Below are 13,628 nucleotides of genomic sequence, written 5' to 3'. Positions count from 1 at the left end.
CTTAATCCTTTACTTCATTGATGATCAAAATTTCTCCCAAAGTTGCTAACTTTTAGGCAAATTTTGGCAGTTTTATAGTCTTGTAGTAAAATGCTCATAACTTTTCGCTCGGTTGCTCGTTTTTGAAAGCTTTTTATATAGGCACGAAGTTCTCTTCAAGCTCTATGTACCTATGTAATCGTCTTTTATACAGTCTATATGGATTTAAAACTGCAGTTCTCTATATATCTCTGATTTTATAGACTTTTGGCCATTATTTTTCTTAATAATGATTAATTCCTCTTAATCTCTTATCAAAAAGCAAATCCCATGTATCTTATCCTCTTGTAAGTGATTGCTATATTCTTTTACTTTAAGATGTTCCGTCCAAATCACCCAATTCGAATGGATGAACCTTACCAACGTTCCCCGTATGTTTTCGTTCACATAATCCTGAGTCGGAAGATTTTCTTCCAACAAAGAATTGCCCTCTTGTTTGGAGCTGCAAGACTGGCAAAATTTCTTGCTTCTCGTGAGCCTTTCATCTTTCCTTCCATGAATTATGATCTCACCTTTGATGTATTTATCTTTATCTTAACCTAGGGAGAAAAAGGGAGGTGAGGAGGCTGTGAGGTTTCATACAAGTGTGTTTTGATTCTAAGAAGTGACCGAAGTCAAAACCCCAACTTTGTGTCACATCTTTTGGTGGAGGCGACAGGCAGGTTTTACTTAGAATTATTCTATTTTCATCTCAAGGTCCCGCATGATTAAAGAAAAGTTATTTTAAAATAAGTAAATTTCCCTTGTTGCTACTCATCTTTTGGTGCAAGATGTTCAACATTCCAGTGTTCCAAGGATCAGAAAGAGAAGACCCAGGGAGTTATCTCCGAGAGTTTAACCAAGCATGCCGCTTGACGGGTTGGTCTATGAAGGAGAGGGCAGAAATACTTTCAGATTTCTTGGAGGGTGTGTCCTTAACTTAGCATGAGGCTTTGCCCCAGAGGAGTCCAAGAATGATTGGGAAAGGTTGATCAAAGCAATGAAGGAGATATTTGGGACAATGGAGTCACCAAATGCTTTACTATTGCAATTGGATCAGATTTTTCAAAATGAAGAGTCAGTTTCTGTTTTTCAGTGAGGTATGAAGCCTTATTCATCAAATATCAACAAGTTACTTTACATGTTGTTGCTTCTTCTTTTTCACCTTCTATGGGAGATTCAAAGAGTTCTTTAGCAATGGAGCACCTTAAGATGAGCAAGTTTATCATGGCTTTGGATCCCCGCTTGTATGGAAAAGTTCTTAGCAAAGATCCCACTAAATTTAAAGAGGCTCTTCGTATTGCTTTGAAGAAGGAGGCCACTCTTCATATTGAGTTCACATTCCAATCTTCTCCGAGTGTGCCGACCCCACCACGAGTAGAGATAGCCTCAATATTCAGGTACAAGCTCCATCCTTGGATCATAACATTGCACAACTTATGGCAGCAGACTTTGCTGATTTGAAGTTACACTTAGTCAACGTAAGGCCACCTAGGGTTCCACGAGTTGAGGATAAACCTAGGGATAGAAGTAGTGTCACATGCTATGAATGTCAAGAGAAGGGGCACTATCGCACTGAGTGTCCAAAATTGAGGAAAAGAGAGGATAAAAGTTTAGCACTTTTAGAGGAAACATGCTCAGAAGAAGAGGAAATATTGATGCCATTAATGGAAAAAAGGGATCGTAAAACTAGGAGCCAAGAAGAAGAGGAAATATTGATGCCATTAATGGCAAAAAGGGATCGTAAAACTAGGAGCCAAGAAGAAGAAGAATAAGAAGATAAATCTGAAGAAGAGAAAAATAAGAAGAAGAAGAAGTCGTCTACTAGGAGAAAAATTAGACAATCTGACTTTCCTCTTGGACAAGGATCTCTTAGTTATGACCTCTTAACAGATCTTAGGGAGAAAATGACACAAATCCCATTTGGGTAGCTTTTGGCACTCTCTCCAAAGCTCAGAAAGGAATGGGGTAAGCTGGCTTACACAAGGGAATCCAAGAAAAAGAAGAAGAGGGATAATGGGACTTATGGCTCAAAAGGTGGATATTGATGTAGGAGATGATGTGCCTGTGATGATTGATGTCATCATTGAGGGGCAGACAATTTCTAATGCATACATTTATGGAGGTGCATCAATCAATGTCATGAGTAAAAAAATAATGAAAGATGCCGATTTAAAGTTGTCTTCTACTAACTCTCCTTATCGCATCAAACTTGTTGATAATACTAGGGTGAAAACCTTAGGAATTGTCAGGATTTTGGGAGTGGATGTATGTGGTATTTCTGTGCCTATAACTTTCCAGGTCATTCCTACAAAGCCTGATGCTAGGGCTTACCCATTGATATTGGGTAGGCCATGGCTTCGAGTGAAGGCAATTCAAAAGTGGGAGACAGGTGATCTTATTCTACAAGGTATTCTACAAGGTGAGAATAAGAAGGTCCACTACAACATCAAGAGTCGTTGCAAGAAAGTGGTAAGAGGTGAACCTTCAACTTCCACCAAAAGTTCAGAGTGTCAGAGTCATCCGATGAAGAGGAGACAAGTGGTAGCTCCGAGGATTCCATCTCAAAAGGGGAGGTGGAGGGAGTTGCATTTCCCTGGGGGAAGGGATCGAGGGGATGCTAAAGACAATGGAGCCTTGGAAGGGAAAGCTTCTTCAACCATGTTCAAGAAAGGAGATGTGGACCTCACTAGTCTTCACAACAGAATGAACTTCTTCTTGATGAGTCCATAGCAGGTACTGAAAGGGAGAATTACTTAAAAATGTTAGATGGATTTCCTAACCTTTTTGCAAATAGCTACTCACAAGTACACCAAGTTACCCTAGTAGAGCACAAGATTGATCTCAAGCCCCAAAGTAAGCCAATGGTATAGCGGCTAAGGCGTTTGGGAGTAGTGCAAGCGGAGGTGCTTAAGAATGAGGTAACTAATTTGCTTGAAGTTGGATTTATTTTTCTAGTAGAGAATTCAGAGTGGATTTCCCCAGTTGTATTCACTCCCAAAAAGGGTGGAAAATGGTGTGTGTGTGTGGACTTTCGCCCTCTGATGAATGCATGCACAAAGAGGGATTATTATCCTCTACCCTTTCAGGATGAGATTTTGGATCAAGTTACAAATCATGAGTTGTATTCAGTGTGTGATGGGATATTCTGGATAGTTTCAAATCCGGATTTGTGAAGAAGATCAAAGGAAAATCTCATTTATCAACCCTTGGGGAGTGTATGCCTATAGGGTGATGCCATTTGGCTTGACCAATGCACTAGCAACTTTTCAACACTTCATGAGTTAGGTATTTGCACCTTACTTGGGAAAGTTTATAAGGGTCCTTTTGGATGATTTTTGCATTTATTCAAGCCGCATGGATCACTTGGAAAGGTTGAGGCTGGCCTTGCAAAGTATTGATGATGCAAAAGGGTGTCTTAATCCTGGAAAATGCTGCTTGGAACGAAGGAAGGTGGTTCTCTTCGGACATGTCTCAGAAGAAGGCATAGAGATGGATCCTGAAAAGGTGCAGGCAATTGTGGCCCTCCCACCACCTACCACTGTAAGGGAGGCAAGGAGGATTTTGGGTAAAACAAAGTATTACCAACGCTTTGTTGACATGTTCTCTGAGAAGATGTATCCTATAAATCTCTTGACAAAGAAGAATGTTTCTTTCTAATGGGGGCCCGATTAAATTCAATCTTTTTTTTTGCTCAAGGAATGCATGAGTCAAAGTCCAATTGTGCAGTCTCCTAGCTGGGGGGGAGGACTTTTATGTGAACCCAAGTGTCTCATCACATTCAGTGGGTGCTATACTCTTGCAAAAGGGAGAGCAAGGGCGTATGCAACCAGTGTATTATGCAAGCCAACAACTCACTGATGCCGAGGAGAGGTATGGTGAAATGGAGAAAGGTGGTTTGTCTCTTGTTTTTGCAGTAAAGAAGTTCAGGTTATACTTGTTACCTCGCCATTTTTTCTTCCTCACATCTCAACCTTCTTTACAATTCTTGGTCCGCAAACCCAATCCTGCAGGAGAAAAGTTTGCAAAGTGGATTTGTGAGCTTCAAGAATTCTCTTTCACTTTGCTTACAAAGAAGGAAGAGGAAGAAGGAATAGGAACAAAGCAAGAAGTATATGAACATTTGGAGACACCACCAATTGCTTTCACTATGCATTTTGATGGAGCCTTTAGCCCTTCCAGGCAATGTGGGGCCTTTAGCCCTTCCAGGCAATGTGGGGCTGGGGGGATAGTTTTATTTGATCCAGAAGGAAAAAAGGTATGGGACAAGGGTAGGGAATTTCCAAAGGCTATATCAAATAATGTGGCTTGAGTACAATGCATTAATTTGGGGATTAGAAGATTGCATAAAAGATGGAATTAAAGAGGTAGAGGTTAAAGGGGATTTGCAATTGGTCATCCGACAAATGAAAGGAGAATTTAAGGCAAGAAGTAACACCATATTAGTGAATTTGGGAATCTCCCAATTTTCATTTTTTAACACTAAAAAAGGAGGACATGGATAACATATTTGTAAGTTTCTCAAAACCCTATCATGTGATCTATCATTGGAAAGGGCTTGAAAAATGGGATCTAATAACCCATAAAGCGCTCATTTTGGATTCATGGTGTTCAAGTTACCGGAAATCCAAAGTTTTGACCATGTGTCCCAAAGTCTTGGGAAATTCCCATATTCCCCAATATGGTGTTGAGTCCTAATCTCCAAGAATTGTATAAAAGGGCAATGGAGTTAAAAGAAGCTTTTGAGTTTTGTAAATTTATGTATGTTAACAGGAAGGATAATCAAAAGGCTGATGAATTGGCTACTAAAACTTTGGCTTCTTTCAAAGTAGCTATTCTTGGCCTGAGCTCCAAGATGTTCAATACTATTTAGATACAGGATACTTCCCTCCTGGATTGAATCCTCAATAGAAGCAAAGGCTTACAAGGAAAGCTCATCCTTACACAATTCTAAGGGATGTTCTTTACAAGCAAGGTAAGGATAAGACTCTTAGGAGGGTAGTGAGCCTGGAAGAATCTAAAAGGATTATGGAATTATGTCATGAATATTCAGGTCACTTTGCCTCAGTCAGTACAACTCGGAGGATCCCAAGCAAGGTAAGGATAAGATTCTTAGGAGGGTAGTGAGCCTGGAAGAATCTAAAAGGATTATGGAATTATGTCATGAATGTTCAGGTCACTTTGCCTCAGCCAGCACAACTCGAAGGATCCTTAACACAGGTTACTATTGGCCTCGACTCAGCAAAGATGTCTATGAGTGGTGCAGAAGCTATGAAGTATGCCAGGCATATGGGCATAAGCAATTGGTTCCCAGACCCTTAAACCCTATCCCAGCATATGGTCCATTTGAAAGGTGGGGATTAGATTTTGTGGGCCCACTTCCTCATTCCTCACATGGAAAGTATTACATATAGACTCCTTTGTGGATCTTTGTATAAGCTAGTGGATACTATGAAGAGAAAGTGGGATGTGCATTTGCCAGAGGTCCTATGGGCCTATAGGACAACTCACAAACTCTCTCTTGGTTTCACACCTTTTCAGTTAGTTTATGGAATGGAGGCTATTTTTCCAATAGAATTGGAAATCACAAGCCTTCGCACATCTTTTGCATGCTTGAATAATGAAGAAGAAACACATGCCCAACGCCTACTAGTACAACTGAGACCTTAGATGAGAGGCGACTTTAGGCACTTCAAAATTTGGAGGCTGCACAACAACGGCACAAGGCAAGGCATGACACTCTCATGAAGAAGCCAAAACTCAAGCAAGGAAGCTTAGTCATGAGGTATGATGGCCGTGTGGAGAAACGACTAGATAAGAAGCTTCTTCGACACTACCCTTCAGGATAAAGCAAAAGTTTAAAAATAACACCTATCTTCTAGAGGATGCAAGTGGCCAAGAGGTTCCCGGATGTGCCAATGAGTACTGGGCTAAAGATATTTTACCCTCGAGCACCATGGCCAACAAACCCCCAAGACAAGCATGGAGGTTCTGCTGGGGGGGGGGGAGATATGACATAAAAATTTGATATCTTTCATTTTCAATTTTGTACATATTTTGATGGTTTCTCAATGGTAATAAGGTGGAAGCTTGTCCAAGAAGATTGCCACGCCCACAATGGAATAACGGCATGGTGATGCAGCGGCTTGGCGGCTACACTGCTAACAGCATATTCTATCTTCAAATATAATGGTTTTACTTGATTTAGGGTGCACACATTGTAAATGCCACAAGTATGCTTAATAAATACTTTGGTATGGTAGATCGGCTATGGAAAATAAAATTGGGCCTTCATGCTCACATGGATTTTTATTATATTATTAATATAGTATTCACCATAAGGCTACAAGTTGGGGAGTGTGGAAGGCATGTGGAGGAGTGTGTGCAGGTGCATAATTGTTGGGAAAGATTCTTCTAGAATGCCTACATGGAAGAGGAGAATTCCACCATGTGTAAGTGGGATCTCCACCTACATGCCACTTAGACTTGGCTATTATCTCATCACACTTTCAAAGTCAAAAAGTCTTCAATTTAATAATCAATAGACGACTTAGCCTAAGAGGACAATTGATGGTGACATCTACCCTTATGTCACTGAAGGGTTGAAGATTTTTATGTGGTAGTTTTATAATCTTGTAGTAAAATGCTCATAACTTTTTGCTCAGTTGCCCATTTTTGAAAGTTTTTATATAGACACGAAGCTCTCTTCAAGCTCTACATACCTATGTAATCCTCTTTTGTACAATCTATATGGATTTAAAACTATAATTCTCTATGTATCTCTGTTTTTATAGACTTTTGGCCATTATTTCTTCTTAATAATGATTAATTCCTCTAAATCTCTTATCAAAAAGTAAATCCCATCTTATCCTCTTGTAATTGATTGCTATATTCTTTTACTTTAAGATGTTCCATCTAAATCGCCCAATTCGGCCCAATTCGGAACGGATGAACCTTACCAACATTCCCCATATGTTTCCGTTCACATAATCCTGAGTCGGAAGATTTTCTTCCAACAAAGAATTGCCCTCTTGTTTGGAGCTGCAAGACTGGCAAAAATTCTTGCTTCTCTTGAGCCTTTCATCTTTCCTTCCATAAATTATGATCTCACCTTTGATGTGTTTATCTTTATCTTAACCTAGGGAGAGAAAGGGAGATGAGGACGCTGTGAGGTTTCATACAAGTGTGTTTTGATTCTAAGAAGTGACCGAAGTCAAAACCCCAACTTTGTGTCACAGTACCACATAGCTTTTGCCCATGCACAAGGGAGAGAAAGGGAGGTGAGGAGGTTGTGAGGTTTCATACAAGTGTGTTGTTTTGATTCTAAGAAGTGACCGAAGTCAAAACCCCAACTTTGTGTCACAGTACCACATAGCTTTTGCCCACGCACAAGGTACCATTCCTTTCCCTAGACCCATGTGTCAGACTAAAATCTGAGAGGGTTTTTTGGTCAGTGTACATATGGTGCGTGTGGTGTGTGAATAAACTTTGCCCTGAATGCCCTGGCAAGTGTACAGGCCGAGTGGTTTTGTTGTGAGCTGGATTATGCACGTGTTTTTTTTCCGGAGCAGACGCTGGAGATCTGAAGTTTTATTTCAATAATATGGTGTACCGGTGGATGCTAAATATAGGGCACCAACTGGAAATTGTCGGGTTTGGTAAGTTGATGTTGATGATTCGAGATTGTGGGCAGATGTTGCATAGTATTGGAAAGTCGTGGTGTTGCACTTGGACTTGAGAAGCAAGTTATTAACCTCGACATCTAGAAGGTGGCGGAAACGTGAAGAGGGAGGGCCACTTTTTTCCAGGATGGGGAGGCGCAGAGTGTGGTGGCCTTTGCTCAAAAGTTGAAGCTGCGGGAGGCAGAGAAAAGGCTACCTAGGATAGAGAGGCGCAGCCAACTGGGTAAAAGAAAGGCGCTGCAGAAGAAGACGCCAGAGAAAGAAGAAAAGAAGGTGGAGTCGTCGCCTTGCTGAAACGGGGACGCCAGGGGAGGGCCGAGCGGCTGCCTTGTGTGTGAAGGCCGCTGTAGGAGAGTGCAGAGGTGCTGGGTTGGTGATGAAAGGAGCTGTGGTGGCGCCCTCTGGAAACTGCAGAGGCACAGCAGAGGCGACGAGTGGCTGAAGCGCAAGAAGAGAGGTGAGAAAGCATGTAAGGGGAGACAGGTGCTGCAGGTGAGCGTGGGATAAAGGGGCGCAGCCGACTGGTGTAGAAGGAAGTGATGGCCGCTTTGAGAAGATGTTTGAGGACGTTGGGTGAAGAGAAGTCGTGTGGGCTGGCGGGTGTTAGCTGCATAGGCTGGCAAAGATAAAGGAATAGCCACCTTATTCGAAAAAGGACAGCTGGGCTGGTGAAGAAGCCGACTGTGGCAAGGTGATGGCAGCAAGGATAAGCTGCAGGTGAACGTGGAATGCAGAGGAGCACAGCTAGTCGGAGGACTGTGGCTGCAGAGGTGGTGGTCGCCTAGTGTGAGGTCGCTGGACAGTGACAGGCATAGAGAGTGTGAGAGGCCAATTTGGTAGCTGTAAAAAGCCAGAGGCAAAGAGAGAGAGAGCATGGTGATTGAAGCAGCAAGGGAGGGCTGCTGTGAGGAAGGATTAAGAGATGTGGCTTTGGCTAGATATCTGAGGATGCTGCGGTGAGCAGTGGTTCGTGGTGAAGAGGATTGTGCAAGGCTCTGGTGGTTGGTGAGACTGCTGGTCACGACATATAGAGAGTGGGAGCTGCTGAGTGAAGGTTAGCTGGTGTGGGCACCTTCTGGAGAGAGTAGCTGGTCTTGTGTGGGCGATGATTGCAGGTAGTGCGTGGATGCTGACCAGAGAGAGAGCCTTGGGTTTTTGGGTGTGTTGGGGATGCAGAAGTGGTGCTGATGTGTGGGCTGGAGATAGTGGGGCTCGCCTACGACAATTGGCAGGTAGCAGCAGACAAAAAGTAGCCAGGCTACAGAGGAAGTGAAGAAGGGTTGCTGGTGTGGGCGCCCTCTGGAGATTGCAGAGATCGGGAGACAGAGGCTTGGTCATCAGACGCAAGGGTGTATTCCCTTCGCAGTAAATCCTGGCCAGAGTCCTGGTCTTTGGTGTATTTGCTGAGTTGTACATGGTTGATGCTGTAGATGTTTTTTGTTGAATGATCATCTGTTCTTCGTGGTTCTGAGCTGTCTTATGGTGTGGGTGGGTGGCGAATGGTGAGAGAGTGTTCCAGCCGGTGGCTGGTGGTGCCCCGTTCGTGGTAGTTTTTCCAAGTTTGGGAGGTGGAAGGGCTATAGAGGCAGGTTCTTTCTTCTTTTTTTCACCTCACATCCTTCTGGTGCCCCCACTGAGGAGTGGCTCTTCCTGGTATAGTTTCATTGAGGAGTTGCTCATTGTTTGACTGAGGAGTAACTCAGATATTTTCTCTTACGAGGGTGTATGCCCCAGAGTGAGAGATTGAAGGAAGGTGTTTTGGGGTTTTTGCTTGGGATTGGAAGTGAAGTTTTGGGATCAAGATGATGTCTTATCCAGAGTTTTATGGTGGTCCGAATGAGGATGTGGCAGATTTCTTGGAAAGGATGGAGGTTGCATGTATAAGCAACCATATTAATGAGTCGGTACAGGTGTTGTGGCTGTTGAGCATCTATTTGAAAGGAGATGCAAGGACCTGGTACAGGGCTTATGAGGAGTCATTGAGGGATGCTGTTCCACGCATGGAGATGACTGAGGATGAATTAAAGACAGCACTTAGAAACAGGTTCAAGAAAGTAGAAGACCCCGACAAGGTTTGGCATGAGGTGCAAGCTCTGACACAAGGTGAGTTTGAATCAATAGATGATTATATGAAGAAATTTTCTTTGCTATGGGAGACTCTATGCAGGGCTTTAGGGGAAGACCAGGTGCCGCCTGACATGATGAAGAAGAACAAGTTTGTAGCTTGACTTAAGAGGAGTATTCGCTGGAAAGTGGAATTGAAGAAGCCCAGGTCTTTTGAGGATGCGGTGGAAATTGCTAAGTCAAAAGATTGGAAACTACAGCGAATGAATCAGCTGGGGATGATTCCAGTTTTAGCACAGCCAGAGGTTCGTAGAGTGGAGGCTACACCCATGAATGCAGTGATTGAGAGGATGAAGCCTACTGAAGCCCAAGCTATGCAAATGGTGCCACAAGCTAATCAGGGAGTACCTATGTTTCCTGCAGGTTCTGATGAGGGATTGCGGCAGAATATGAAACAGATGGTTGATCTTATGAAGAATTTGAGCTTAAATTTAATGGGAAGTACAGGTGGTGGACGTGGTAGAGGCCGTGGTAATAATTATGAGGGGGGAGATGGACAAGCAGGGTATGGACATGGTCACGGTAGGGGCCGTCATTTCATTCCTACATGCTAGAATTGTGGTGAGCTAGGTCATCTGAGTGCAGATTGTGATAAGCCTCAACGTATGGGTGGTGATATGTACCCACTACCTTCACAGCTACCTGACAGGTCAAATGATTATGGTATTGATATCAGGGATCAAGCAGGTCCGAGTGGAATTACAGCTGAAGAGAAGGGAAAAACTAAGGTGATAGATGTGGTCACCCTTGAGAAGACGAAAGAGGCAGAAGCTGATGTGATGCCTTTGGGAAAACGGATGCCACAGGAAAGGGAAAGCAAAGATGCTGCAGGGCCCAGCAAGAAGAAAGGAAAAGTAAAGGAAGGGGAGGATGTTAAGGTCAAGCAGAAGAGGAAGCCTCGTAGGAGGTTTCAGGTAACTGATTTTCCACTAGGGGGTGGGCAGGATAGCTACAGTTTGCAGGAGGATATGGCTGGAAGAAAAGCTAACATTACTTTTGGGCAATTGATAGAGTTAGCTCCTAATTTGAAGCGTCAGTGGAAAAGACTTGTGAATCCGAGAGAGAAGGAGCCTGCCAAAGGGATAGTGACTGTTCTATCTGTCCAAGAGTTACCTGACATATGTCCTGTGGTGAATGTGTGGTATAAAGGGAAGAATCTGGGAGAAGAATACATAGATGGTGGAGCACATATTTGTGTGATCACATTGGCAGCTGTGGAGAGGCTTGGTCTTGATTTCACTGAAGCATCTGAATTTGGAATTCGGCTAGCTAATCATCAGAAGGTCAAATGCTTAGGTATGATCAAGGAATTGGAATTGCAAGCTTTTGATGTGAAGGTGCTTGTGGATTGTCATGTTATGCCTGCAGGAATGGGTGCATTCCCCATTATTCTGGGAAGACCATGGCTGAGAGCAGTGAAGGCTGTTCAGGATTGGAGGAAAGGGGTTATTACTCTGTATGACAGGAGAGGGGATAAGAAGCAGTTTAATATGGATAACCAAAAGCCTGTCAATGATGAAGAGGAGAGTGAAGCTGATTCGAGTGATGATACGACCAGCACCACTACTAGTGAAGGAACAGAGGATACTTCATCTAGTGAGGAGGATACAGAGATGGATGCTGTGGTTATTGATGAGGATGTGCTTGGTGATGAGGTTGCTGAACAAGAAGAAGCCATACATGAGGAATGCGAGGAGGTACAAATAAATCCTGAGCAAAGGTATGCATGTGATGTGAAAGAGCTTGCTTTTAAGTCTTTGGATAATGAACCTATGTGGGATGAGTGGGAAATAGACAGTCTACAGGATGATGAACCTGAGTTGGAGCTGGATGATGAGATGTGCATGAATGTTAAGATAGCCATGATTAGAATTGAGGCTATGAAGGAAGAGAAACACCAAAAGGCTTTGAATGATGCTGCTGCTATAGACGAGTCTAAGGATGCTGTAATAGATGAATCTCTTGATGGTCTTGATGAAGATGAGCATACAGGAACTGACGTGGATGCTTTGGGAATGGTGCCTGTTGAAAGGGAGTTTGTTTTGCCTGTGGTAGCTGGTTTTGATGGTGAAGATTCTTATGCTAATGGACAGGGAAGTGTTATGGCACAACAGGTTTTTTTTTAATGAAGCTTTCATCAATTTTTACCCTCAGCAGGAGTTGCTGCATTGGTTCTCCGATATTGGTGCTGATCATATGAGGGATTTTGGAATTGAGATGAGACGGGATGGTGTGTATGTCAGGAGCTTTGTCTCGAGAAGTTCTGGTGTTACGTTGTGGGATATGGGATGGAAAATTATGCCTGTGGAGGATGACAGAGTTTCTTGGATCATTTGGAATAGAGATGTGTTGGTTACACTGTATGATGCTCAGAGAATTGATGGAGGGAAACGTGGTCATATGCTTTCTGCTGATCATAAATGATTCAGCAGGCTAGGGGTTGGGCAAAGTATGTCAGGCTAAAATCTGAGAGGGTTTTTTGGTCAGTGTACATATGGTGCGTGTGGTGTGTGAATAAACTTTGCCCTGAATGCCCTGGCAAGTGTACAGGCCGAGTGGTTTTGTTGTGAGCTGGATTATGCACGTGTTTTTTTTTCGGAGCAGACGCTGGAGATCTGAAGTTTTATGGCAATAATATGGTGTACCAGTGGATGCTAAATATAGGGCACCGACTGGAAATTGTCGGGTTTGGTAAGTTGATGTTGATGATTCGAGATTGTGGGCAGATTTTGCATAGTATTGGAAAGTCGTGGTGTTACACTTGGACTTGAGAAGCAAGTTATTAAGGTTTGGATGGTGGTCATCATTTTGTGGTTTTGGAGGCTTTTACAAAATTAAAAAATTTATATTATGTGGCCACTTTGAAGGAGAGCCAAGTGGAGTTCATTGTGGATGGCCACCTCGACATCTAGAAGGTGTCGGAAACGTGAAGAGGGAGGGCCACTTTTTTCCAGGATGGGGAGGTGCAGAGTGTGGTGGCCTTTGCTCAGAAGTTGAAGCTGTGGGAGGTAGAGAGAAGGCTGCCTAGGATAGAGAGGCGCAGCCAACTGGGTAAAAGAAAGGCGCTGCAGAAGAAGACGCCAGAGAAAAAAGAAAAGAAGGTGGAGTCGTCGCCTTGCTGAAACGGGGACGCCAGGGGAGAGCCGAGCGGCTGCCTTGTGTGTGAAGGCCGGTGTAGGAGAGTGCAGAGGTGCTGGGCTGGTGATGAAAGGAGCTGTGGTGGCGCCCTCTGGAAACTGCAGAGGCACAGCAGAGGCGACGAGTGGCTGAAGCGCAAGAAGAGAGGTGAGAAAGCGTGTAAGGGGAGACAGGTGCTGCAGGTGAGCGTGGGATAAAGGGACGCAACCGCGACTGGTGTAGAAGGAAGTGATGGCCGCTTTGAGAAGATGTTTGAGGACGCTGGGTGAAGAGAAGTCGTGTGGGCTGGCGGGTGTTAGCTGCATAGGCTAGCAAAGATAAAGGAATAGCCGCCTTATTCGAAAAAGGACAGCCGGACTGGTGAAGAAGCCGACTGTGGCAAGGTGATGGCAGCAAGGATAAGCTGCAGGTGAACGTGGAATGCAGAGGAGCATAGCTAGTCGGAGGACTGTGGCTGCAGAGGTGGTGGTCGCCTAGTGTGAGGTCGCTGGACAGTGACAGGCATAGAGAGTGTGAGAGGCCGATTTGGTAGTTGTAAAAAGCCAGAGGCAAAGAGAGAGAGAGCCTGGTGATTGAAGCAGCAAGGGAGGGCTGTTGTGAGGAAGGATTAAGAGATGTGGCTTTCGCTAGATATCTGAGGATGCTGCGGTGAGCAGTGGTTCGTGG

The sequence above is a fragment of the Cibotium barometz genome, chromosome 6, assembly GCF_041138505.1.
Source record: "Cibotium barometz isolate CiBa-2024 chromosome 6, ASM4113850v1, whole genome shotgun sequence".
Taxonomy (NCBI): domain Eukaryota; kingdom Viridiplantae; phylum Streptophyta; class Polypodiopsida; order Cyatheales; family Cibotiaceae; genus Cibotium; species Cibotium barometz.
Note: the sequence above shows the minus strand (reverse complement) of the source record.